At 46.7% G+C, this 22896-nt stretch overlaps 1 protein-coding gene across 7 annotated transcripts in view; it reads right to left on the bottom strand.

The window, feature by feature from the left end:
- The window catches only part of LRRC4C (leucine rich repeat containing 4C), a 1155306-nt gene extending 1138287 nt beyond the window's left edge, over nt 1–17019 (bottom strand). For 5 of the 7 annotated variants that reach the window (XM_049096568.1, XM_049096569.1, XM_035701999.2 and 2 more), the window contains exon 1: nt 16780–17007. The gene's annotated coding sequence lies outside the window, so the exon portion shown is untranslated. Of the gene's footprint in view, nt 1–16779 lie in introns of all 7 variants that reach the window. The other 2 variants (XR_007403558.1, XM_049096570.1) reach the window with 2 other exon arrangements.
- Between the last annotated feature and the right edge of the window lie 5877 nt (nt 17020–22896).

Here is a 22896-nt window from a genome sequence, read left to right as displayed (position 1 = left end):
TGCGTTAAAAAAATATAGTATCTGGGAAGTACGATAAAGCAAAGCACAATAAAATGGGGCATGCCTGTACTGCTACGCACTCTTCCAAACTTACATATGCATGCCTATTTTCTTTATATAGTCGTCATTATACAAAGTCTTCCAGGTTGTAAATTTTAGTAGCTGCCTTATATCCATGTATAATTATCTTACCCATCACTTTTGGTTTGACATATTGGTTGATGACATTCTTTTAATGTCATGAACAAATTTATTAGCGTATTTGTGTATATTGCATGTTTTATATTTCTTTGGGATAAATTTCCAGAAAGGGATCAGAGTAAATGAACAAATCTATGACCGACCATAAAGTCAAATTGCTTTCTAAAAGCGTTCTGTGAATATACACAGCCATCCACAATGTCTGAACATATCAGTTGATTTACATTTTTTTCTACACCAATGTGAACATCAAGAAACAACTGCTGGTTTCATAGAAACTATATATATATATATATATATATATATATATATATATATATATATATATTTAGAAACAACATTTTTAAAAAGTGGTGATGTTTGCTCAAGACCTGCTTGGACACTGTTCCCTTCGCCGCCTCTTTCTTGCTAAAAGGAAACCGACCATTTGATTTCCATACTGTATAATCTGAAAAAAAGTTCATCTTCAAAATGCTACCTAAAAATTATAATACCTCATAGACACAATCTTCTGCATCACAGAAGAGGCTTTGAGACAGGTAGGATTCGTATTCAACAAAAGGATGAGGCTGATTTGAGAAAGTGCACGTCCTGGGACTCGCCCTAGGTTGTAGAGCTCGGAAATAGAAGGATTTATGATTCTAATCTCAAGTCTACAGCTCTTTCTAGTTCAGCAGGGTTTGGTTGTTTTTTTGTTTTTTTTTTTTTTCCCCCTTCAATATAGATGCTAAGTAAACCTCACAATATCCACTCCGACTTGCATGACCAATCATAAGAATTAACAAAGGCCTAGAGGAAGCTAATTAGTGGAAAGGAGCAAATTTCACACAGTGAGCCTGTGTTTTATATTACCTTTCCCTCTGCACTTGTAACTACAACATGAAACAACACAGGGACACTAAAGGAAACGTCAGAGCAGAGTCTTATGAACAGAGCAAAAGTACATTCCATAGACAAGAAACAATTTGGTAAACCCTAATGCTATTGAATATATATATATATATATATATATATATATATATATATATATATATATTTGCTATTGAATATTTCTAAAAAATAGGCCAGGAGCTAGGGGCTTTGAAGAGGGGAAAAAAAAAAAAGTAGGAATAATGAGTAACGTCTTTACACAGTAGCTCCTTGATCATCCCGTAGACTAGCCATCGAACCAGGACGGCTATAAAGTTGAAGATGAACTCCATGATCTCGTAGGTTACAAGTATCCGTGAGTATTTCCCAGTTAGCTTGCGTTAACCAGACGTTTGTGAAGACAGGTAGCGGCTCCGTAGGCCTGAGCACAACAAGCAAGTAAGGTAATGAGAGTTTAGAGGACAACAAAATCCAGTCCAATAACAGAAGGAAGAAAATAAAATTGGGACATTCTGTTGGTGTGGGCAAGGAGTCTCTCCTCACTTCCATCCCCTCCCCGTAGATCTGGCTGCAAGGAGTCTCACTTCACTTTTACCCTCCTGCTTAGATCTGGCCATGAGCTAGCTCTACGGCAGGTATTTAAGCTATATCCACCTCAGAACTGGCGGAAAGTAAGATTTCTTATTCCAGTCCACCATCTCTCTTTCTTTGCATGTTCCCAGAACATGCGATGCAAAGGAAATACTCTCTATCTCCCAAGAAATAACTCATGAGGTGTTAATGAGAAAATTCCTTTTCCCCAGAGCCTATGCTCTTGACAGCTTAGTGCTGAATAAATGGACCATAAAAGCAAATCCAGACCTGTGTCCCCACACAAAGGACTTTCCAAGGCTCGCCCGCTGCCCCCTATGAGACAAGTGTCTTTCAGTATCTGGGCAATAACGTTCGATTCTTGCAAAAAAGTCTCCATAGACCTAGTAGAGGGGAAGGTCAACTACCAGTCAGTTAGGGGATGGGCTAAGGTTGAGGTGGAGCCATAGAAGGAGAGACAGGGCAAGGTGAAGTAGAGGCACGGGGGCACCTCGCGGCCCTGGCTGGAGCTGGGCCGGATCTGGTACGACGCAAAGGTCCTGGGGGCGGAAGCCAGACAACACACATTTGAATCATTAGCTATAGGATGCTGAACCACCCATCACGTCGTCATCCTTTTAGCCTGAGTAGTTCCATCTATAAAGTGGGAACATAACACCTTTTTCAAAGAGTCTCTGGGAGAATTAAATGTGAACATGTGAGTAAACCTCCAAATAATTAAAACACGGCTCAGAAAGGGTCAATTTTTTTTTCCTTCAAATAAAAACCTGAGCATGAAGAAGGAATCGTAATGTAGGAGTATGAGTAACTCTGTGTGTATGTGTGTGTGTGTGTGTGTGTGTGTGTGTGTGTGTGTAACACGTAATACCCTGGGTGTGCGGGGCAAACTTTCTATATTGAAGCTGTTTGAAGTATTACATTATTTACGTTTAGCAGGGTGGGCACCTAGTAGGTCATAAATATTTGCTGAATAGTGACTCACAAGCATGAAACGGATGGAGCTGAACGAAGGCCAAGGCTGCAGCCTCACTGAAGCCGTCGGTGCCACCAGGTTACCGCGTCCCTCTTTTACCTTTTCTTTTCAAGATTTTGTTTATTTATTCATGAGAAAGACAGAGAGAGAGAGAGAGAGGCAGAGACACAGGCAGAGGGAGCAGCAGGCTCCGTGCAGGGGGCCCAAGGCAGGACTCGATCCCAGGACCCGGGACCACGGCCTGGGCCGCATGCAGGTGCTCCTCGGCTGAGCCCCCCGGTGCCCCCCAGTTGCTCTTTCCCAAGCAAACGCAGAAAGGCAGCAACTGAAGAAATGCACGGGTCCTTCGCCGCCTCCAGGTGCATCGAGGGCATGAAGGAGCTTATGGAGCAGCTAAGGCCACACTGCTCGGCACTCGCGGCCTCCGGGCCTCCAGGTCTCCAGGCCTCCAGGCCTCCAGGGTGCAGGGCTCGCTCGCAGCCACCGCTCCTGGGACCCGGGGGTGCACGTGGCCGGGTTTGCAGACTCGTGGCCAGGTTCCTCGCCTTTAATGACGGGACGAAGGACCAGGGCCTGTGCAGGCCACAGCACGCTGTGGCCGGGCCGCATACCCCTAGGAGGCATGACACAGTCTCAAGCCCCAAGCCTAAGCTAAGAAACGACGACACGTGGGACATCTGACCCAAGCCCAGCAGGAAGGGAAGGCTGAGAAAGGAAGGAGAATGCAGGCAATTCGACAGGCCGTGATCTCCATTCTGCAGAGCTGGGCCCGCGAGCCCTGATTTTAGCAGGAAGCCTGCTGGGAAGGCGGCCACGTGCTGGGTGGACTGTGAGAGCCTTCGAGGCGGGACCCCTGGGTCCTCAGATCCGCGCTCTGACAATCACTAGCTCTGGCGTCGCTGTCAAGCTACTTAAGGTCTCTGTGCCTCGGTGCCCCCATCTGTACCCGAGACACAGGAGTACTATTGTGCATATGCGTCCGTACTGAGAACCACCTAAGACTTACGTGCGCCCGTCAGTGACACACTGGGCGGTGGGCGGTAGGAAGAGATGAAAGCTGCAGCTAAGCAGCTGCCCGATGGCTGGTGACTCTACCAAAGTCCACCTTGAACTGTTGAAACTCCGTGGAAGGTGCTCGAGGTTTAAAACGGGTGTGGCTCGGTGAGCTCTAGTGTTGAGACCTTAGGGTTCCGAGGAGGACGGTAGGTAACTCGCCCATTTGGTCCCTGCAAATACGCTTCTGGAAAGACGCTGGGAGGCAGGGGCTCTGCCCCATGAGAATATGTAAAGAACGAGTCCAAAGACAAATGTAGATGGAAGCACCGTGACCCAGACGATTCCAAGGTGCTAACCCCCGTGGGTGTGCTCAGGCCGCCAAGACAACCCTCAGCGCCTGTCATAAAACGTGACTACACCATGTGGCACCACAATCTACCGCACGATGATGTTTTTTTAACCGTAGCAGAATTCAAAGTTGGTAGAAACTAACATTTATTTGGGGGGGGAACCTCAAAACCATGAGTTTCTATTCCTTCTTCGCCCTTGTAAGGCCGAGATACCCGGGGGAGGCACAGAGCCGGGCAGCCCAGCACGGTGCACATGGATGCACGGTGTACGTGTGTCTGCGGATTCCAGGATAGACTGAGCGACTGCACCTACCGGGACGTGCGGGTGGGTGGGGGTGGGTGGGTGGGTGGGTGTGCATTACCATCTCCCAGGCTCCTCTGAGGCTCTGTCCTTCCTTTCTCCCAGCTTTGCCTCCTTAGTAGTCATGTTCTCTAGGCTACTCCCTCACTAATTGGGCAAATGTGGTCATTTGTAACGGGTCTCCAACTCATTAGTGTAATTTACTCAGGTTCTACTGTATTTCACCAGACACACCAACCAGGCCGCCGGACACATCTGTTTCCACGGCTCTGTTTCATAAGCATCCACAATATTTCTGCTTTAAAATTGAGAAATTATTGCTCTTTAATCAGCTATTTGTTACACGGAGCTATATAAATATATGCAGTGCCATCCATAAATAATTTCAGGGTGGAACATAGTCACAATTAACGTTTGCATCGAGCTTTAAAGTTTGCAAAGCTTCTTCTTACAAACCCAAACACAAAAATCCCACATCTTCCCCTCTGAAAGAAGGTATCATATATACCTTAAAATATAAGATATAATATATTATATATTATATAAAAATCATATATATATATATATATTTTTTTAAAGGACTTAGAAGGTAGTGTACTGTGACAGTTCCAGACACAGGGACTCGATCCATCTAGATCGCTGCTATGTGACCTTGGCCATTTATTGAACCTCTCTGAGCTTAAAGGTTTCCTTCTTTGAACTTTGTGTACATACTATCTGCTCCAGTCTCTTTGTTGGGAGGTGGGAGGAGTCATCAGACATTTGAAAAGGAGTATAAAGTTGTAAATGCTGGATAAATGGTAGTTATTATGACCCCAGTGGGCAGGCAATATCATTGTCCTTTTTATTTTTTTCTATTTTTTATTTTTTTAGATTTTATTTGTTTATTCATGAGAGACACAGAGAGGAGAGAAAGGCAGAGACACAGGCAGAGAGAAAAGCAGGCTCCCCGCAGGGAGTCCGACGTGGGACTCAATCCTAGGTCCCAGGATCACGCCCTGGGCTGAAGGCGGCGCTAAACCACTGAGCCACCGGGGAGGCCCTTATTGTCCTTTTTAAAAGATGCTCACGTCAAGTGGCAGACGAGGGAGATAGCTGGCACATACGAAACTAGGGTTCCCAGGTTGGGAGGCCTGGAGGCCCTTATGCAAAGGCAGCACCTGCTCCCGTGCCTAGCAAGGGGGCTGGAGGGCCCGCTACTGCACCTCGATACTGCAAATGGGGGCAAGCAGAAGTGATGCCTCTAAACCTGAAGCCCTACGTTGCCTGCAAATGTGAAGTGTGCAGAAGGCGGCTAGAACAAAGGCTACAGATTTGAAAGCAAGGATGTTACCAAAAAGGAGGCAGGCCCAAGAGGTAGACGCTGGAAAGCTTGGATCTGGAGTGTAAGACTGAAGGGCTTTAAAAAGCTGGAGAGGAGGAAGCAGGACATGGGGAATCCCAGCAAGCCCGCAGGTGGGAGGACAGTCCGAGCACAGGCCAGGAACAGGGGCTGTGGCTGGACAGGACTTGCTCGCATTTTCTGTGACCTTCGCTCGGGAGGAAGGACGAGAACAGGAGCCAGGAGTGGGGAAGGATGTCCTTCCGCCGCAGACCACTCCAGGAGGTAGCATAGGTGAGAACAGACCTTGAGCAGGGCTGGGTTTCCTGGAGTGGTGCTCAGACCCCAGCCAGGAAGGGGGAATCAGCCTTTTTTTTTTCTGTTTCGAGATTCCCTAGCTCCGCTCTCATCAGGGGAGAGAGTCAAGGGGTTACTTAACCAGACTGTGCACTTGGCTCACAGAGATGGACAGTCACGACCAAAGAATCAATGTGCTTAGTGGCTTCCTCTCGATGAGCAAAACCCTCTGCTGTTACCCTTTTCCCAGCGCACGGCACGGTCGGAATCAGGGTCTGCCTTTTGCGTCTCCTGGATCCTTCTCTCAGGTCCAGCCCCTAAGCCAAGAAAAACGGGCCCCCATGCAACCGTCTGGTAAATTCCTGAGTTTACTGGTGTAGAACCATCAGCCCTCTGGCTCGAGAGAAAAAGAAACTTTGTCTACAGCAAAGTAGACTTTTTCTACAGCAGAAAAAGTCTCTGTCCTGGCTCTCAGGATCCCAAACTAAGGAACTGAGCTAAAGTCTGGAAGGTCAGAGAACAGACTTTCTTCTCTCAACCCTTCGTGCTTGTGTTAAGTGCCATTCCATTCTGGGCTGGCAGTTCACAGACATGTTTCTCTCTCAAACATACCATTAGAGAAGCCTGGACCATCTGTCTGTCCGACAGACCATCTGTATAAAGAACTTGCTCCCCTTCCAGAAAAATAGAAAAGGGACATACTCAGATCTCGACAAGGAAGAGAGAGTGAGGATGCCAGATAGGAGTCTTTACATCTATCTTTGTTTCCAAGCTTTTTTTTTTTTTTTTTGGCAATCACTGGAAGAAAAGATTCCAGGAAAATTAAGGTTAAAAAAAAAAAAAGTTACAGCAAAGAGTTTTCACCCAAAAGAGTACAGAGCAATCTGAAAGGTAGTAGGGGAAAATGCAGAGCATTGTAAGGCTGTAAGGGTTTTCGAAGATGAAGATCAGGATGCGAGGGATCAGGAGGTCTGCGCCCTGCAGTCAGACGCATGTAGGCGCCCGTCATGCACCCCATGTGGCGACTCATTAGCTTGGGCGAATCAGGAGTTGTCTGAGGTGGCGCGTCTTCATCTGTACCCTGAGAATCCTCACACTTCCTTTTCACAGCTGAAGCTCCTGGCCTACCACCTGGGATATCATACTGCTAAATGCGTGACAGCTACTGGGTTAATTTTGTGATTTTTCCCCCTAAGGCCTTCTACAGGACCCACCCCATGTCTTTATTCTTCTTACCCGCCAACTACTTGATGACATTTCCTCACCCTCTTCACAAGGAAGCCCTATTGTCTCTCACGTCCTCTACAGAAAAAAATGGTCACTTCACATTATATTTCGGGCTAACTCCCCCCAACCCCGCTCTGTTCAGCTTTCTTCCTTAGAACTCCCCAACCACAAACTCCTCCCCAGTGATAACCTTATCCTGTCAATCATTCGTATCAACCCCATCTTTTGGTTCTAAATCCTGTGCTGCCTAGTTTAGCAAGTTCATTTCCCTTTTGCTAATGGAACCCTAGCCATGATACATTGAGGTATCTGCGGGGGCGGAGAAAAGTCATCCGCTCACAACTTTGTGTTCCTCACTGCAACTGGTAGTGAACCCGGTGGACATTCAGGAAAGAGATCAGTAAATGATACCATTGAAATGGCCACAGATGCAAAAGGATATTATACACAAAAGCAGTCATTGAGATCAACTCTGATTTACTTATGCAAAAGTGTTCTTAATCTAGATCTAGGTCATAGTTCTGAGATTAAGGAGTAGAATAATATACATATAGATCATATATTTCCAGTCAAATGAGTCTTGGGGGAGGAAAAAGAAAAAAACAGAACAAACTACATGCACTAGATAGGAAACATAGAATTCTGTTTAGTGAAAACTTAGGGGAAAAACCAAATGCCTCAGCGCCTCGAGTGATGGGAGAAATAAAAATAAAACTTGAAGGGCCAAATGCACATTCAGGAGAATCACAGTAAGGCAAGACAGGTCAAAGAAGAGGAAAGGGATAGAGGAGGTAAGCATCCACCAGATGGACACAAGAACTCAGCCACAGGATAGTCTCTGGTTTAAAAAAATAATAAATTTTCAAAAATAAATAAATAAAGATAGTCTCTGGTTCACAAAAGTATTTGCACTTAAGAGACACGCAGAAAAACTTAGGACTATTTCTCTAGATGCTTTTACTTGGGGCACTGAAGTCAGAACAAGGTAATTAATAAAACATTTCATATTTCATATAGTCCAGGTCCTTTGGTAGAAGAAAGATCCTGAGCAAAAGTCACAGGTAAACACGGCTTTCGTCTAGAAGAAGTGCGAGGGAGGGGCTGTCCTGGTGTGTCTCTATCTCCTTGGCATGGTGATCACTACACATAGGGAAGGCGCCCAATGGGAAAAAGGTTGGCACATTCACCCACGGTTTGTATTACTAACCACTCGCTTGTTTTCAGGTACAACTTCACTTTATTGAAGGGATGGTTCAAATTGTTCATACTTCATTTTTACTGCGATCTAAGTATTTGTCCCCATTTGTAAAAAAAAAAACAAAAACAAAAACAACTTTTTTTACTGAAATGTTTCTTCCACATTATCTACAAGGTTCCCAGCACATAGGATCAGAAGTTTTAATTCCAATCATACTTTTCCAAAGTATACCCTGAACCACTGTGTGCTCCTCACTTGGTCTTGCTCCTGGGACTCATTACCCATCCATGAATATTAAAAAAAAAAAAAATCAAGATGTTCTAAATAAAAGATTTAAATATCCCATTCTAGAATGGCTTACCAAACACTCAGAATTCTGGTTTGCTCACATATTTTAAAAAGGAGCAGCTACAACTAAACACTGATTTAAAAATATATATATATATCTAAGATGACATACAAAGGTAGAAAAATCTTGCACGGATGAGAGAAAAGACAGAGTTGAATCTTTTTTTTCTTTGAGAGCATGAAGTCAAAGGAAGATCGTTACCTCTTCTCTTTATCAAGAAAGCTTTCAAGACGTGACCACTTTTCCTGTTTATAGACAAGTGTGGAGCTACATTCCCAAGTTCACAGCATTTTAGGATCTAACAAGAAAGAAGAAGGAAAGAAGAAAGAAAGAAAAGAAGAAAGAAGAAAAGGAAGAAAGAAAGAAAGAAAGAAAGAAAGAAAGAAAGAAAGAAAGAAAGAAAGAAAGAAAGAGAGAAAGAGAGAAAGAAGAGAAAGGAAGGAAGGAAGGAAGGAAGGAAGGAAGGAAGGAAGGAAGGAAGGAAGGAGGAAGGAAGGAAGGAAGGAAGGAAGGAAGGAAGGAAGGAAGGAAGGAAAAAAGAAGAAAGAAAGAAAGAAAGAAAGAAAGAAAGAAAGAAAGAAAGAAAGAAAGAAAGAAAGAAAGAAAAGGAAAGGAAAGGAAAAGAAAGGAAAGGAAAGGAAAGGCAGAAAGAAGGAAGAAGGAAGAAAGAAGGAAGGAAGAAGAAGAAGAAGGAAGGAAGAAAAGAAAGAAAGAAAGAAAGAAAGAAAGAAAGAAAGAAGAAAGAAAGAAAGAAAAGAAAGAAAGAAGAAAAGAAGAAAGAAAGAAAGAAAGAAAGAAAGAAAGAAAGAAAGAAAGAAAGAAAGAAAGAAAGAAAGAAAGAAAGAAAAGAGGAAGGAGGGAAGGAAGGAAGGAAGGAAGGAAGGAAGGAAGGAAGGAAGGAAGGAAGGAAGGAAGGAAGACCGTTCATTCCTCAGCACACGAAGCTCTGACTCGGTTGGTTCTCTAGTCTCCTTGGATGCCCCACACCAAATCACCTGTTCCATCAGCATGTCGCCCACCGACACCAATGCGGCTGCAGGGTAATGTTCCTCCTCTCAGTCGTGCTGTCGTGGCCCCACAGAGCTGGATGCTCACTCTTCTGTTCCCCCGTGTGAGGTAACCATTTGTATAGCCTCGGGCACGGCGGGGCACAAAGTTCATCCGCAAGCTGAGATTCTCAGACCATCGGAGTACTGCTAACCATGGTAAGGAAGTGAATATTATGATATATCTTTTATCAGACACCAACGAAATTCCAGTCTCTGTTCTTGGTCCCTTAGAAATATTATTTCTCTTTATCGTTTTACAACAACCACACAAGGTAAGACAAGGAAAAAAGGTACAAACATACCCAAAGGGGCGAGACCCTGCCCATCACGTGCATTCTGCAGATATTGCCCAACGCTACTTCTGATTTGATGGTCCCGAGGACGCGCACTTCTTCGTCCCACACCCAGGGACTCTAGGTACTTTTGTCATCACCAATGGCCGACGCGGCACAGGATACCAAACGTTCCCATGAGATTTGGGCCATTGTCGAAGGCGGGCTCTACCTCAAAGCACTGATGATTTACTCCTATCAGCAAGCCATTGGTTACGGAGATGACCCTTCAGAGGTGCTTTAGGGACAGAGACCACATCTTTCCTCGGATAGAGCGAGCCCTATGAGGACAACAGGATAATCTGAGTTGCATTAAGAGAAGGCATACTTCTTGACTGTCCATGGTCAAGAATTTATGTGAAGAAACATTGGGTTTTCAATCTAAACATTGAGAAAAAAAAGAAAAGAAAAGAAACACAACATGGTATATATAGAGAGAGTGTCCTTATGTGTACAAGAGTATACAAAGTTTTGAAGTCAGAATTTTAGGCAAAGGAATGAATCGCTTTTTGCTTCATCTGTAATATGGGAAGGTTATCGTACCTTTTTTTGAGAGGTATAAATAATACAGCCTACCGAGCACAGTGTCTGGCACATAGATTTGTTGACTATGAGAGAATTAGCTATAATTTATGACATCCCCTCAACGTGTGCACCTACAGCACATTACTCGAGGAATTTATTTAGTTCGGTGCACTGCCTTAACCACAAATCCCGATGCCCGAGGCTGTGGTGGAGGCCTGTAAACTTGCATTTACTATTTCGACCAGCTGACATCCTTCATCCCTTTCTAATGCTACTAGATTTGGATTTTAAGAAACGGGGCCTTAAAAATGCAGGAAACATGCTTCTTGTCTCCCTTCTCTGCAAGCCATAAAACAATCTCGATCCATTCGCTATAAGGATAGAAAAACCCACAACCTGAAGGACAAAACCCTGCTGCCTCCGTGCATAGGGAAAGGCTGACTTTGCAGAACAGAAATACCTAGGTCAAGTGGTACCAGCCGTGCACAGTTAGTTGGCAAAGCAGAATTGAACTCATCACTGACAGCTCAGCTCAGCTCCAACAGGAGCAAGGATTTTTACATCTGCTGCAATATGTACTTGAACTAAATAAAGGTCACACACAATGACACAGCCCCACATAGGTCATCTTCTTGCAGGGGGATCCTAATCCTGTTTAACTTCGGAGCCCAAATTCCAGGGGACAGCCCTGAGATTGCAGCGTTGCCCCATCCAAGTGCAGGAATTGCAGCAAAGAAGCCTGGGCCCAGGGAGGCCTCCCATACTCCCCACAGCAGCGATCACAGTGCTTGTACCTGGGAGGTGTGTAATAAATATGCATCCTCTCATTGACTGTGAACAGAACGAGATGTTAGTTAAAGAGCCATGTTAACACCGCTTGCTGACATGCGAATTGTGTTTCTGCAACCACATATGGACGGGTGCACGTGATTCTCGCTACTTACATTCAGTATCGTTTTGGAAGTTCTGAGCGTAAGTGAGGTGACATCTGGAAAGGGCACTCTGGTTGCTCTGAGAAAGGATCTGATGAAATCATGGTACATGAAATGAGCTAATTTTACAGAAATATAGCTTTCCCTCTCCAATTTTACTTAGCTCTCAGATTACATTTGGGGCTTTTGCCTACCCACGTAAGTCACATAAGCGCGCTCGATAGAGTGGTCTTCCAGTCCTTAAGCCAGATGAAGAAGAGAGAGACAATATATGTGAACTACCTACAGAGTTCCAGTTCAGCGTTAAGGATTTTACCAAGTACTGTACGTACGTAGGTTTGAACGGTACGGGTCCACTCGCACGCGGATGTTTTAGTGCAGCAAATACACCTTCCCCAGGATTTTCTTAAAAACCTGCTCTTTTCTTCTAGCCAACTCTGTTGTAAGAAGTATATTAATGCATATTACAAAATCTATGTTAATTGGTTATGTTCTCAGTAAGGTTTCTGGTCAACAGGAGGCTGTTAAGTTTTGGGAGGAGTCAAAAGTTATGAGATTTTTCTACTGCCTGAAGGGCGGCGTGCCTAATCTGCACATGATTCAAGGGTCAAGGGCATATACGCTCATTTATTCATGCATCACAGAGACCCTTTGATGGGCTGATTGTCCCTATGGTTACAGACTAGATAACTGAGGATCGAAGAGATTAGATAACTCACCCTGAGTCTGTCTGACTCCAAACCCGGGGTGCATCACATTTTCTTATCCTAATGATCTCTAACTCAGTCCTTTGATCCTAGTCTATCCGTCCCCCAAATTCAGTGTGACAATCTTCATCATGGACTATGTTATCCTATTGAAAGTAAATAAATATCCTATTGATATAATTTCCAAGTTTAACTCAAATTCCAGTCAACGGCCTCACTATGGACAGGAGTTTTCTAAAAATCCACAAACCCCGTACTAATTTGTGTATTCCCCCAGAAAAGGCTAACTGCCCAAAAATCTTTTTTTGTCCCTTCTGGACACATTCTCTGTTTCTCATGAATCTAAAGTTATACCTCCTATAGGCTGGTCAATCACTTGCACACGGATACAAGCTCATATGCACGTGCGTGCACACATACACAAACCCACAACCGAGAGTGTCCCACAGAAATTACCGGATGAGGTACAGTCAACACACTTGGGAAACACACCAATTTTAGCACCACAAACATCGATCACCCATCATGAAGACCAGCTCTGCTTAATCAATTGAAAGATCACACAAAAGAAACTATTTTGTTGAAGTCATCATCACCGCGATGCCTTCTATGTCCACGGCAATGGGTGATTACGGTCCTTTATTCCATAATATTTCATCATAATCGGGGATCCCCGGGTGGCTCAGCGGTTTAGCACCTGCCTTTGGCCCAGGGCACGATCCTGGAGTCCTGGGATCGAGTCCAGCGTCGGGCTCCCTGCATGGAGCCTGCTTCTCCCTCCTCCTGTGTCTCTGCCTCTCTCTCTCTCTCTCTCTCTCATAAATCAATCAATCAATCAATCAATACATCTTAAAAAAATATTTCATCATAATCCTCACGACAAGTTAAGGATGTTTATTGCTAACCTATGTAGGAAGGCAGCAGAGTTCCGAGACTTTGAGTGACTTACTGACCAGCAAGCAGCACTGCCCACGTTTGACTGACACTGAATTTTCAATCCAAGGCTCTCCTTCTCCCGATTCTAACCGGAGTCTCCACACAACCCCCATTTCACCTGTGACTATTAAGCGGTCCCCAGCGGGGATTCAGATCATTAAGTGGATTGATTCAGCCCATTGCAAAGCCCCTGTTGTAGTTGCACTTTGATTAACCCATCTTTTCCTTGGCAGTTCAATGCAGGAGCCCCGAGAAGATGTTTTTTAAGCGACGAAGAGCAATAGCAAGAATACACAAGCACGCATCTGTCCTTGGAGACTAGATCTTCTCCATCCCAAGGAGGGTCTGCATTTTCTGCTGAGGGCTGGTGCCGGAGCCCATTCTATTAGCAGGAGCCCCAATGTCAGCCTCAGTTCCTGGAGCTAACACACAGCTCCAGGCTGTTGTAATGACTCAGCAATCAAAACTTCAAGTCCAGCCCGCCTGGTCCTCACCCACCTCCAGGGCTAGAGCTCCAAGAGCTCCCCCTTTTGCTCTTCAGTTTACTGGGTGAGTTTTCTGGCTTCCTTTAAAGGTTCTCAGTGGCTGACTTTCCAGCTGTCAGCTCCGTTTGTTACAGAAGGAAAGAGCCATTCATGTGTTAAGTGCCCTGGGTCTTAAAAACACAGAAACACACTGGAGAATGTTGGGCCTGGTTGGCTCACTTGAGCAAAGACCCACGGAAAGGCTGGCCAACTCACTGGAACTAAATAGAGAAGGAACTGGGATTTCCTTTATTCTCCCCCAAATAAACAAACTCAAGGCATCCCTTTACTAATTGATTCTTTTACATAAATAAATAAATAAATAAATAAATAAATAAATAACTGCATATATTCTTTGTAGGAAACTCCAGCCTTTTCTCTGCCAGCTCTGGTAGGTTACCTGTACTGATGCAAAAAGTTCCCTCCCTCCCGTTTCTTTTCCAAACTAAGAAAACAAATCCTGATAAACCTAAAAAAAAAAAAAAAAAAAAAATTCACAAAAGAAAACCAGAAAACAAGGAAGAAAGCAATAGATCTGGATCCTATTCTGATTGAAAGCTGCTTGCTTACCTCTGCTAATAAAGATGCAACGTTACTGCTGCTCAAACCCCGTCAGGAAACCTTGACCTACCACGGAGGTGCTTTACCCACTGCGGGAGCTGTAATCAGCAAACCCTGAGTTGGCTAGCACCCCACTTCTATTATTAGCCTAAAAGAAGCGATAATGAAAGTGTTGCTATCACTAGAAGATTCACTCGTTACAATTAACTAAATCTCAAATACACAAAAGCCAAGACGCTATCGTTATTTTCAGGACGGTGCTGAGAATAATCTGCAATTAATCTTTTCCTTAAACCAACACCCCGAGTCTAAACACACCCACCCGGGGTGTGAATGTGAACGGGAGGGGAGTAGTCCGCATTACACAGCCTCCATAAGAAGAGGCATTAATCTGCCAACTTCCAGAAGGACATTTCCACGGGGCTTCCCCTTCTTCAGAGCAGTCAGTCCCCACACGGAACAGAAGACGTCACATGCTGTCCTCTGCACCTGGGACCTGATACCCAAAGCTGCATGGTCGTGGGGAGCTGCCCAACGTAAGGAATGGTGCTGGTCCGGGTGGAGTGTGGGGCACTCCCGACCCCAGTGCACAGTCCCCCCCCCGCCCCCGCACCCCCACCCCCACCCCCTGTGCTGGAGCATCAGGGCGCTGCACTCTGCCTTTTGGGCACACGTCTGACACCTGCCTTCAGGTTCCACAAGTCCCAGGTTGTTTGCTCCACAAAGAAAATGAGATTTTAGTTGCAGTTTCTCCCGGGTCTCAAGTCATTTAAAAAGGAAAAAGTCCCCTCTCTGAGAAAGGAAATGTGACTGGGGCTGCTAGTGCCAGATGAAAATATCCTGAGCAGAAATAGTGGGCAGGACCCACAGATCGCACAGGCTACTGCTGGAGCCGGTTTCCCGGGGCACCTGCACCAAGAGCAGTGAGGGGGGAAGTGCCAGCTGGGGGGCGGGGGGCCTCTCCTAACCCTGGCCTCCGTAAAGGGCTTCTTTCCTACCACTCTGCAAAAACGTCAGAGGGACAGAGGGCACAGTCCAGGGTAAGACCAGGGTATCAGCTCATCTCTAAAGGGGTTTTTCTTTCTTTCTTTTTAGTTCCAGAGTTGGGGGGGGGGCTCTTTTTTAGAGAAAAGAGTCTTCATGTCTGGAGTATGAGCCTGTGGCCTCTCAAGTCGGAGGCCCCACTAAATCTCTGACCCCGACGGTCTCTGAAGAAGGCTCATGCTACAGTTTGCATCATTCCTCCACCTACACGCAGACACCCACACTTGGAGAAACACCTCGGGCGCGCTCAGCTCAGCTGCCCACTTAGGGTACCTGTCAGCTCTTCCGTGACAGCCTTCACACCAGCAGAGCTGGCTGACATTCCATGAGATGCCACCTTCCTTTTAGGGTCACCCATCCAGATGCACGACTGAGGACTGAATAGAAGCCCTTTTGCTTCTGGTGGGGGGGGGGGGAAGCTCAGCATTTTAGAAATCTATTTACAAGTGATTCTCCCTTCGTGGGAGAAGCTAAGTGATGCCAGGGAAGAGAGAAAACTACACCCCAGGAGCACAGATGCTAACACAGTGAAATGCTACTTTGCTTTAATTAAGTCACCTCGGGATGGAAATCGGTAAAACACTCTGCGGTTTACTTTGAAGGAAAGAGGAAAGGGGCGGGAGAGGGACAGCTAACCGCCTGGAAACACTAAGGGGACGGAGCGGGCAAAAGGCTGGACTAGGTCACCTGCATCCCTAAGGCCGCCTGCGTGCCTCACAGCCAAGGGTGGACCCTCAGGAGCAGTTTGCAAGTGCACCCCATTCCCTGGGGGACCACGTAGGGGAAGGGGAGCTTCCCAAACAGAGAGACACCGGCCTCCATCAGGGGAGGGAGCTTTCGGGAAGGTTGATGACATGCAACCGCAAGAGAATCAGTGCAAGAAGAAAACAAAAAACAAAAACAAACAAACAAAAAAAAGCAGGCTCCAAACACTGAACAATTTCCACTTTGTTCTCATTTGTTCCAATTAAGAGCTGTTGCAGCAGCTTCTCTGTATTCCACACATTTGCGACTCTCCAGAGCAGACGAACTCTTCCAGAAAAAATAATAATAAAATAATAAAATAAAATAAAATAAAATAAAATAAAATAAATAAAATAAAATAATAAAATAAAAAGTGCCATGGGAGGGAGGGGGGAAGTCTACTATTAAGTTATCCTAAGAGTCCAGATTACACCCCGACCCCTTCCCTCGGTGTCTGAGCAGACACACTTTGCTCTCACTCAGAGCCGCTGCCAGTTGCTTTCCTGATTTGTTTCCCCCTTAAAATTTAGAGAGTATTTCAGGGACAGAGAAGGCTAGAATCATTTTTTTTTCCTTTTTTTTTTTTCTCCAGATTTCACAGAAGCAGAATTCACTGCGCGAATGTCAGATAAATAAGAGGAAGAGGGATGGGGGGAGGGGGACGCCCAGGGAAATTATCTCCTTGGCATGAAAATAGCCCCACATGCCGCACACTGAGGTCCCGGGAGCATCCCAGGCTCTGGGAACGCACCTGGAAGCTGCACCTGGATTTCGGAGGCAGCGGCCGGGCTGGAGCCCAGGCCGGGGTCCCGGACTCACCTCCCCGGGGCCTCGGGGATCGCCCGCTCCTCCCGCGCTACGCTCCTTCCTTCTTCCCCGTGTCAAGTCGCAGAGGAGGAGAAACATGCAGTTTTCAAAGGTTCCATTTATCTGATCTTCCGGCAAAACCGCGTCCAAGAGACTCCGCCAAAAAGTAAGCCCGAAAGTCCTCCGGCGCGGGGGGGGGTGGGGGGGGGCGGCAGGTGCGCCCCGGGGGCCGATGCGCGCGGCCCAGGCTCCTGCGGGGGGTGGGGGTGGGGGGCGCACCTGCCCGGGGCCGCGCTCCCGACACCCGCGCCCCCGGGGGACGCGCCGCGGCGGCTGGAGGGAAGGGCTCCGGGGCCTCCCAGGGCGCTCCGGCGGCGGCCCAGGGCCCGAAGCTCCGGATCCCGGGGCCCCCCTCCCCTCCCCTCCCCTCCCCGCGGGTCGGCAGCGGGAGCGCGGCGGAGGCGTGTGCTCGCGGGTGGCCCGGCTCGGGGCTGCGGGAGGGAGGAGGGAGGAGGAGGGACGGAGGGACGGAGGAGGGAGGAGGGATGCGCGGGAGGGAGGAGGGAGAAGGAGGGAGGAGGGATGCGCGGGAGGGAGGAGGGAGGAGGGATGCGCGGCGGGCGGCGGGATGCGCTGCGAGAGGGATGCGGGATGGGATGCAGGATGAGCTACGAGACGGATGCAGGCGGCGGGATGCGCTGCGGGGGGGATGCGGGCGGCGGGATGCGCTGCGGGAGGGGATGCAGGATGAGCTACTAGAGGGATGCGGGCGGCGGGATGCGCTGCGGGAGGGATGCGGGCGGCGGGATGCGCTGCGCCCGCAGCCGCTCCGCCGCTCAGGCCGCAGGCGACACTCGCGGAGCAAGAATACTAATAAGGTGGCGGCCACCGATTCCTCCGGGCGGCCAGGACCGCCGGCGCGCGCCTCCCGGGGCTGTGCGCGCGTGCGCGGGCGTGTGTGCGCGTGCCCACGTGTGTATGTGCGCGCGCGTGTGCCCGTGCGCGCGCGTGTGCACGTGTGTGTGTGCACACGTGTGCCCGTGTATACGCGCGTGTGTGCGCGTGTGCGCCTCGGGGGCCTTGGGCGCCAGGGCCCGGGAGGCAGCGCGGCCTGCGGGGAAGGGCTGCACCTGCAGGATCCGGATCCGGATCCCCCCAGTCCCGCAGTGGCGCGGCCCAGGGCACTATTCTGTTTGGAATTAAAAAAAAAAAAAAAGGAGGGGGCGGGGGCTACTGGTTCAGAAGCCTGGAGCTGGCACCCGAAGGCAGGCGAGAGGAGGGGGAAATGTCCAGGGAGACAAATTAGCTTTATCAATAGGCTCCAAGGAGACCAAGGCAGAACTGTAAGGCGCTGCGGGCCTGGCTGCTCAGCGGACGTGCAAAACCATTTCAAGAATCCAGCTCTGGCCCCTGAACCTCAGGGGGAGCTGGCAACAAGTATCCGAATTTGACTGATGGGACTAGGGACACCTGGGCTCCGGGGAATACGGAAGGGTTGGTTCCTGCGTGCTGCTTTGCAGCCTCCACCAATGTGCGCAGGGACCTGGGTTCGGCTTGTCCATTTTTAATATGGATTTAGACTCTATCCTCTGCAAATAAACAGTTTTACTCTCATGCACAGCTTTTTTTTTTTTTAATCACATAACTAACTGTCACATTGTGGAGAATGTCTGAGTGACATTACATCATTAGGGGGACTGGTTGGCGACTGCTAATAGTAAATATCACTCTATAGGATATCCTTCCATGGAATGAGTTTGGGGTTTAGAGGGGGGGAAATGTAGGATATCTCTTTTTAATGCCAAGCAATGATAAAAATAAAATACATGAACAGGTGATGTGAATAATCCCTCAGCCTCTGGAGGACTCCAATTTCCCTTCTAGCATTGGGTCTCCTATCCCAGTACTTCTTCTTTAGCCAAGGATGCTCACTAAGTTCCTTAAGGTGAATTAAGTGTGTATCACCTGAATAGGTGAGTCCTGGGCAGTTGGAGAAAGCCCCGCAATACCAGGAACCGTCAGCAGATGTCACAAACGAGGGTGCAGGTAAGAGATGGCTACCAACACCTGCAAACATTGCATCTAATTTCATCAAAAGTATAAAATCAACCTTAAATGCTAGAGTTTTGTGATACTTAGAGGTACCGATAAGAACGTGGAGGGCAACTTGTGTTTGCCCCCAAATGTCACTCTCAAATCACTATCTTACAAACTCAAAGTCATCAGCTACAGATATCAGAAAGGAGAATCGCATGTACTAGGGCCCTAGCATCTGATTTGCCGCTAACGTTATCTCTAGGAGTTAGGATTTTTTTTTTTTTAATAAAATGTAGCCTCTGAAGATCTCCTTGTTCAATGTAGAGCAACTACCAGATTTAACTTCGCCCCAGATCAGTGGGAGGAAGTCAATTTGGTCATGAAAAGTCAACATAAAAAAGTGTTCAAGTTTTCCACGTAAGAACGGTAGCTCCGTTTCACCTTGATCACACCTTATGAACAACATTATAAAAGAGCTGTTCGTGTTTGGGAGTGGAGCATTAAAAACCCAGCATGGAGAGTGCATGAAAAATTATGGTCGATCAACAATTCCAGGCATGCCACGGGGTAAAAGGCCTTTTAACACACCGGCACATCATCTTAGCCTTTATTTATCTGGAGGCGATCGTTAGTGCCCACCAAATCCCAGCCTTAACTGGCCCAGATGCCGGTAAAAGGTGGTTTTAAAAGTTTGGGCCCTGGAGTCCAGGCAGACCCCGGTTCAAGTTTCAGTTCTTCCTAGTGGCAGGCGGTTAGTCTCCAGGACTGCCTCCCACTCTCTCCCTCCCTTCCTTTCTCTTCTTCATTTTTCCCTTTCACTTGCAATCTGGACGTCCTTCCTTACCTAATGGGATTATTGTGGGGACTGGAATGAATGAATATTTATTACGTGCTTGGCATATTTCCTGACACATACTAAGTGACCTAGAAGTACGACGCGGGCCTTACACAGCCGATGCTTGTGCCTTCGTGAGCCACCGATACAACCAGTAGCTCCATTTAACCGATTCTTTCGACGTTGAGCTATTTGTTTGTAAATGTGCTTTTACGGATAGTTATTTTGATCTTGTTTTTGTAAATGTACTGTTGAGTAACTCTGGGCCACTTTCTAAAGTTTATTATACACACAAACACATTTCTGCAATCATCCATGTGCTCCAAGGCTCATGAAAACAGAGAAATTGCTTCCCTGATTAATTGTCTGAGATCACTTTGACTGGAACAGCATATTTAGAAAGAAAACCCGAAGACCGCTTACAGCTTCCCCATCAAGACTTGCTGTGAAGCCAACAGAACACCACCAAGCACTCACATGAAAATGCTTAACGATGCAAGAAAAGACCCCAGGAAATGAGGATAGTTCCTAAATTAGCGATTCCACGAAAGACTACATCAGATTATCATTTGTAAGTGGGTGTCTAGATATGGCATTTCACTGAACGACCGTGATGTATTGAATAAACTACTTTGCCATAGAAAACAAATACCAAAAATGCGACTGCTGTTCTTTGGACACCACAGGGGTCTCCTGGGCGAAACCCCGCCCTGGCCCCCTAAACACAATGAGCACAGAGGGAGAGGAGGGACCCGAGAAAGGGGCAGGCCACGCCAGCATGGTAGGTGGCGGGGTTCACAAGCAGAGGGACTTAGCAGCCAGAGGAGTGGATCCCCATGCCCGAGGGCCAGGGTCCTAGGGCCTATATAGAGGCCTTCCTTGGGTTCGGGTGTGTAGACTATGCAGGTGCTCTCAACACCCACCGCTCCCTCAAGGCTCCGTCCTCGAGGTGGCTACAGCTGTGGGGACTACGGGCCATGGGATATTCCCAGGATGGGGAGGAGGGGGGCGCATTGGGGAAGCCTCAGATGGCCCACATTCACCTCTTGGGTCCACATGTCCTCCATGACCTCCTCCCACAACCACAGGCCACCAGTCACAGACACCTCTTCCTGGGTCTCTTGAAGGAATGTATCAGATCAAAAATGAGGGAGTCCTACAATTAAAGAGCTCACGGCCTGCCCGCTGTTCTTCCTCCAGCATCCTGAAAATCCAGACTGGCTTGGATATTTATACGGAAGCTGACGGCAGGTTTCTTTGACATCTGATTTCTGTTGAAAGTTAAATTTGTTCCTCCCTCCCTCCGAGGAGGCTTAGTATCAGCAGTGGCCCCTAATCAAGCCTGAAAGGTGGTGTATTTCGGGAACCCGACAAGTGGTTGGTGTGAGCTGCAGGAGGGCAGGCACCTTCGGGCTCTTCTTGTGATACTGCGAGAGCAGGCTTCTCTCCCAGGAGAGGTTCGTATTAGAATACGTGAACATTTAAGAAGGGTCCCAGTCCTCTGGGACTTTCAGTGTATTTGGATTAAAGGGGAGGAAATGCGCCTAAATCCTAAATTGGAAAACTCCAAACTCCCAGAATTGGTCTGGGATAGTGAGTCAACAACAACTACCGTCAACAGGAGATAAATGTAGGCCTTTAATTTGGATAGGTTTTATTTCCTGGGAGTCAATACTGAGTACGGGAGGAGGCCACCAGCATCACCGTGAGCAAATCCCTCTTAGAATTCTTATGGGAAAGCTTCAGTGTCGGCTTTCCCACTAAACATGGTTTATTTACAGCACGTCTCCACGCTTGCGTTCGTTCTCCACGTCACATGCCATAACACAGAACAAGAACCTAATGGAGTATCTGTTCCCTCCTTAGCCCGTTGGAAAGTCTGTCTGTCTATAAACCAAGGATTTGGGACACCTGGGGGGCTCAGCGGTTGAGCATCTGCCTTCGGCCCAGGGCGTGACCCTGGAGTCCCGGGATCGAGTCCCACGACGGGCTCCCTGCATGGAGCCTGCTTCTCCCTCTGCCTGTGTCTCTGCCTCTCTCATGAATAAATAAATAAAATCTAAAACAAAAAACACCAAGGATTCTGAATTAGTTTATTAGCTGAAAAGATTATATTCTATTATTGCATCTTCTTTAAATTTTTATGAATTACATCTTGAAATTAGCTTGGTTCTTTTATTTAAAATATTTCAACCAGTGATTAAGCTTTGGATATGAAAAAAAAAAAAAAAAAAAAAGCTTTGGATATGTTTCTCAACTTATTTGGCCTTCTTAGTTACACCCAGAAACTGTACTCTTAGGTAAGTCTGGCAAAAATGCCGAGCCATTAGGATCAAAATTCTCCATGAGGTCTGCTTGGACCTTTGTAATTCCTCCCTCTTGTCAACCTAAAGAAGAGTTATTTGACCCATATCATGGAAGACTTATGCTTTATTATTTTACATGCATAACCTGCATCTTTGAAGGACCTTTCTTTGTCTTTTTACCCCCCACCCCCAGGAGAAAGTCTAACACAGCTCCTTTCAAATCCCTGGTCCTAGGTAATTTGTCATTGTTGTTAACGAAAATATGTTGGATGAAACAACTCAGTATGTCCTTGATCATGGCTCTTCCTTTCAACTCCAGCCTTAAATAAACTCACAATAGCCTGTGTGTAGATTGACTATTATTTGTGGTGTAATTAAACTACTCCTGTCTTAGCTATTGACTAATTCATAATAATGCCTTTTGTCCTTTAATATCTGGGTCTATAGTGATCCCCTCTCTCATTCCTCATGTCAGAAATTTGTGCGTTTATTTTTTTTTTTTAATATATCAGTCTGGCTAGAAGTTTATCAATTTTATTGATCCTCTCAAAAAGCCAGCTCTTTGTTCAACTGATTTTCTAGCTTTGTTTTTAATTTCACCAATTTCTGCGCTTTACTGCTTTTCTTCTATGTACTTTGCGTTTCATTTGCTCTTGTTTTTCTGCTTCACAGAGAGGCCACTGTTGTGAGATGATTATTTTCTCACGCAATGCCATACATTTGCCTCTAAAAACCTCCTAGGCTGCGTTCTACAAATCTGACATGTGTGTTTCATTTTCCATTGTTTTCAAAATAGTTTTTACCCCGTGATTTATTGATGCGTTACATAACTTACAAGTACTGGGGGGGGGGGTGATTTTCCAGATGTCTTTTTATTGATTTC

This window comes from Canis lupus, chromosome 18 (assembly GCF_003254725.2).
Source record: "Canis lupus dingo isolate Sandy chromosome 18, ASM325472v2, whole genome shotgun sequence".
Lineage (NCBI taxonomy): Eukaryota > Metazoa > Chordata > Mammalia > Carnivora > Canidae > Canis > Canis lupus.
The sequence above is the reverse complement of the archived record's forward strand: the minus strand, read 5'-3'. Positions and strand labels throughout refer to the sequence as shown.